We start from the raw sequence: 6000 nt of genomic DNA on the forward strand, positions 1-6000 counted from the left end.
CTTTTAACCTTAATTACTGATCCTCTCTAACAAAATGTTTTTGTTATCTTGATATTTAAATTAATAATTTAAAAAGTGTAATTTTAAGGAAAAGAAAAATATATATCGTTCAGATAGAATCTCTAGAATCAAAAGATATACAGTGTTCAAAATTTATGTTTTTACATTGTTGATTATGATATATCTGTGAATCCTTCGTTTTACCATAATTATTAAAACCATAAGACTTGATAATTTAATTTATTAGGTTGACATAAAGCAAGATTTTAATACAGCATCATCTGAAACGATGACATTTTTCGTAATATTATTTACAAAGAAAGACGTCAATAGTGTTTATACGCGACCACAATTTAATAAAGTAAGGTTCTTTAGCGTGGAAATTATAGAGTGCATCAATACAACATTGTTTTATCGTCACCATAAGCTATATTTCAACTCATTCACGCGGCTTTAACGAGGAGGCTTAACCGCAATTAATCTCCGAGAGGCTCTCGTCTAATAATTCTCCTATAATCACTCCATTAAGTGTCATTGCTGGCCCACCGAGTTCTTACCACGGTTTTATGCCCCCCGCTCACTTTCGTAAGCAAGATTTACATGCGAGCGCAAGTTTTGCTCTTCTCTGGATGCGTTTCGCAGTAAAAGTCAACGAGCTTCTCGCGTACGGTAATCAAGTGTTTGGAAAACCTCCTTCTATGGTAACTCGTTGCCCGCGAGCAACGTTGCGATAAGCAGAGCCTTTCGGCGCGCTGATATATATATTTTTTTAATTTATTCCACACCGATGATGTCGATAATTCGAATCATCATCGCACCATACGGTCGAAAACATGTTATTAAGCAATAAAAGATAATCACGTCGGGTTTATGAAGATAAGAAGATTGCGGACACTTGAGTGACACGTACTACTTACCACTTTCGATTAAATAATATTCGAATTAATTTCCTCTAATATTCACGACGTTACAAATGGAAAAAGATCAAATTTTATATAATAATGGACATCACGAAAGAGGAGGATCTTGATCTGCCAACTGCTTTCCCTGGCAGCTTACAGATTGAAATTAAAACTGAATTAGCGTTATATCTTTGAACTTGGCGCACGATCATGCCAATTGCAGTGTATTATGAAATTGTTTATTGAGACGTGCGATCAAAACGGAGGAAACGCATTTCGTGAAAAGAAGGAGGAAGCATCGTGCTGCTTTCCTCCTCTGTCCTTCGGCGGAGTCCGCTTGTAGGCAACGAGACCCGCGGCGACTCGTGAGAATCGTAGAGATCGAGCGAGATGGCGATACACACGAGAAAGGCGATGGTCCATGTTGGCTCGCGGGGGCGTTCGACCGCTTCGAAGCACACGTCCGCGCGCCTGGTCGCACACGACAGAAGAGAGACACGTGGAGCATCGGGCGAAGGGCAGAGAGAGAAAGGGAGAGAAGGAGAGAGAGCGGGATAAGATGTAACGAAGGTGAATATATGGTATCTTGCAGAGGTTCGCGAGGTGAGAAAGAGAGAGAGAGAGAGAGAGAAAGAGAAAAAAAGAAAGAAGTGCTCGAAGTATTGGTGAAAAAAAGAAATAGATCTCCCTTTCCTCTTCCCCCCTCGCCCGTTTCTATCTCGCTTTCTCTTTACGACTTTCTCTTTCTCCCTTCTCTGCCTCCGCCTCTCTCTATCTTTCTCTCTCCCAACTCCGTTTTACTCTCATTTTCTCTTTCCCTCCGTTCGTTTGCCTCTCACTGCAATTAGGGAATTGCCCCGGGTATTTTCGTATTCATCGCAATGCAACCATCGCTGACATGCATTGCCGCGGCGACGATAAAGGTGCGCAATGGGTTATTTTCCATACATTGTTCGCGAAAATGTGGCGCTCGAATTCCGCTGAAGGGCTAAACGCAGGCGGTGCGTTATTATTGGCCGGCTGTATAATCGGGATGTGATCGTTTGACTTTCGCAAGAGATATTTATCGCTGTAACATAAATGCGTTCGTATTTTCACATTGTCATGCCACGTATATAAATGAGTTCGATAATTTTATATAAAATTTCAATCGATAAAAAAATGCAATGAGAAATAACATAGAATGTCAATATATCTTATGCAAATTTATTGCGATTATGCAAAGTGATAAGAATCATATGGATAGCCCCTATGAATTTGAGGCGATTTATATATAAACATCTAATTGAAAATAGCACCATCTAATACGAAAAGCTTGCTGTTACAGAAATTTATGTATTTTGTCTCGATTAGTAGGTATCTCTAGATATCATTATGATTCGGTATTTAAATTGCGAAAAAATTAATACGAAACATTTTCAGTGATTTTATTTGATGTTGATATGTGTCACTCTTTTTTAGCTCATATTTCCAAAACATAAAATTTTTGAAATGTCATAATAAAACTATAATAAAATATATACTCGATATCCTCTTCTTCATCGTCAATTTTCTGCATCCCTCTCTTTTTCTTCTATAAAGCAATTTTACGTTTCCATTATTTTACACATTTTCGAAAGTCCCTAAATATATAGTTTCAACGATAGCAGGTATAAAATAAAAAGAAGGATTAAACGAAAAAATAGCAATAATAATAAAATTTTATATTCTGTTTACACATCTATATCTCATAAACGGTTAAGAGAAAGAAAGATAATTAAGCGACATGATTTTCTTGAGATGCCAGAGATATCGCTGAATCAAAATGTTACATTGCAATAATCCGGACACCAGGGGAATAACACAGCAGTCGTTCCTCCTCGTCCTTCTCTCTGTTTTCTAGCGATGATTCTTTTACTTCCGATGAGCCAGCCGACTTTTTCTTCGGCACCTGAGGCGTTGGTGGTGAGATGCCCGCGAAAAATGGACGCGCGCTCAGGTACTTCATTAATATTTCATTTCGTTGCTTATCGTTACCACAGTGCCGCGCCGCGGAGGCCCGCTCCAGGGCATCGTTACTCCCTCCAAGCGAACGTGCACTAGGAGAGAGAACGCAATAGAGGAGGAGGACGTGGAGGAGGACGAGGAGGCTATGTGTTAGGGAGATATAAGAGCGGGTGCGAGCTGGCGGTAAAGAAGGACGCCGAAGAACGCTTTATTGCAATTGGGGAGACATTCTGGAAATTTTACGTCTTGGATATACACCGGAGACAGTTATGAAGATTTAGAGACAAGTAATGACGCGCCGGAAACATACCGAGAGGAATACAGCGAGAGTCGAATAAGGTCACCGAAAACGTAATAATTCGACCGCGGCTGGATATAAAGTCGCAATCAAGAAAATATCGAAAAAGCTAGGAGTAAATTAAAGGAATGATGAAAAAACCAAAGTAATATTTGCATTCTTTTCTTCATCATTTTTTACGAGATTAAAATAAATTCTCGTTAAAATGAGAGAGATCTAAGAAATTATAAATCGGTTATGTTTTTTTAGTCATGTCAAACGATAATTTCTTCTATTTCCCAATAACGATTTCCTTCTTTTTTAAAGAAAATGGATCTTTTTTCTAAAAATTGCGTACCTACACGTACAGAATAATTTCAATATCACCAAAAGTTCATGCAAATGACGAACGGAAAGACTCTCGCGGGGATGAGGGAGAGAAAGAACTACTAGAACGCGGGGCGGGAGGAAAGAAAGTAAAGAGGGGAAGGAAAAGGAGAGAGAAGAGCGGGACGGAAGAGCGAAGAATCGCCAGAGGCCTAGGGGGGGTGGGCAGAGGGGGCAGAAAACGAGGGAGAACTACGGTCTGCCTTGGAGTCGCCCAGAGCGTCACGGAGCGCATTGTCTCGCTGGATACCCCCAGGGCAACATAGAGAGATCCTCTTCTCCCTCTCTCTCTCTCTCTCTCTTTCTCTCTTTCCGCCCTTCTATAGCTCTCGCCCTTCGACCACCTCTCTCTCACTGGGACACCGGGAAGGTGGAGAGGACCAGGCTCGCCGCGCTATCTCTCGTTTCCGCGCCCGCAGCGGAACGACCGCACCGCTTCACGGTGGGATGCAGCGGCACCGCGCGTCTATCGCCCGGGGCACCACTCGCGTACAACGATAGCGGACGAACGCAAGAAGAAGGGTAACCGGAGGGAAGACGGGGAAATAAAGGGGAGAGAAAGACGACGTCCTTCTTCTTCTCCCACGCCGCGCCATCCCGTACCTTCACCCGCGGGCCACCCGAAACGACTCTCACGTATATACATACATACACACACACACACACACACATATATATATATTTTAATATGCATATGTGTAGGTGCACGAGCGTATGTGCATGCACGCGTGCATGCATGCATGCGGATACGTGTGCATACCATCGCATTCTGCGCCGACATTTTGCCTGCATCGCTCGGGGCGAGGTGCACTACCCCTTCTTCTTGAACTTTGCATTCTACTTGGTTGATGGCATCATTTATCGCAAGAAAAATAATGAGATTAGGATAATCTACCACCGCGGGCGCTCCCGCGCGTTTTGCAAAATTTACCTTCAAAGTTCTTCATCGGTACTTTCCGTTTCGCGTCTTAAAGCACGCGCGCGGAAGATATGTTATCGCCGTTTCGTTATCGCGGTCTCATTCAAGTCGCTGCGCGCTTCGTATCTTCGGCCAAGCGACCCTAAGGGTGTCTTTCTCGCTGACGCTACAGGCGCTACAGTTACGCGTGGAAGGGATGCGCTTCTTCTTATTCTACGCTATACGTAATATTATGCGCTTTTACCCCCCCGGGGGGTCAACAGAAACGGCTCTTGCGCCTCTTGTGTACGTGCGAGTGCGTGTACCGTCATATTGGCATCTGCCCGTATATCGCTTCCGGCGACGCAACTCTTGTGCTTTTCTTCTTTCCTCCTCTTTCCCTCGCATATTTTTCAATTGCGTGTGTTATGAGAGAAATAGAAAGAGAAATTTCAAACAGAAATGAGAATGGCGATATTGCGGTGCAATGGAAATGTCAGCGACTCTCTTGCGACCTTTTAACACATCTCATTTCCCAGCTTGTCTTCTTTATTGCTATTTAATAACCATGTTATCCACTTCAGCTTTACACCTGTTTTTCATTTGTCATATAATTTGTAGTATAGGATTTTAGTTGCATCGTAAAAAGATGGAATGGAAAGTATAGATTTATCGCTTTTTTCTTCTTTTTTTTGCAAAATTTATACTTCGTCTTTTTAAATGGATAATCGATTATAATCGATTTTATACATATTCATTTCTTATTAAAAATTTTCTTCATGTAGCACTCACTTTTAATATACTTATCTATTTTTTTTCAAAATTAATTAGCACAAAAATGCGACATAAAGAACAAACATAAAAAAATACCAATCTCGGATAAAATGGAACAAAGGTATTACTACTGTTTCATATATTTTATATTACTTTTCTCCTTTTTTTTTGCTGCGTGAGATTCTTAATCGTCAAACGCTAATACAGTTTTGTATATCAGTGCAGATATATGTATATGTATTATTGTACGTTCTGGTTGCATCGCCCTTGGCAAAGCTTACCCCTCTCTTGTGCTTCGTACACCTCCTTTCTTCTTATTCTTTTATTCCCCTCGCTCACTCGTTTCTGTCCTTCTTCTTTAGGTCGTTTCTCTTGTACACGTTGTTCCTTGACCGACCCCTTGTCAACCGCCTCAGCTCGTCTCCGCTCCGGGCAACTTTTCTTTCCAGATAAAACTTCACGGTATATCCCGCTTGCTTTCTCCTTTCCCTTGTTTTCTTATCCTTTTCCTCTTTCCTGACTTCTCCTTCAAATTATCATTGTTCGAGGGATATAAGAAGATTCGTATTAAGAATGGCAACTTTTAATTTTCTTTAATTCCATCGAATTCTACTCTAATTTCTAATCGAAGCAAAGTTTAATCCGAATTAAGATAAAGTTTGTCTAAATCTTTTCGAAAATAATCATATCTAAAGATATCCAAAATTACAGTTATTATATATTATTACCATAGAGTCCACGTCAAATAACAAATTTAACATTACTTTATTTGACAT

The sequence above is a fragment of the Camponotus vicinus genome, unplaced genomic scaffold (assembly GCF_025532165.1).
Source record: "Camponotus vicinus isolate PSW18456_S1 unplaced genomic scaffold, iyCamVici1.0 SCAF_12, whole genome shotgun sequence".
Lineage (NCBI taxonomy): Eukaryota > Metazoa > Arthropoda > Insecta > Hymenoptera > Formicidae > Camponotus > Camponotus vicinus.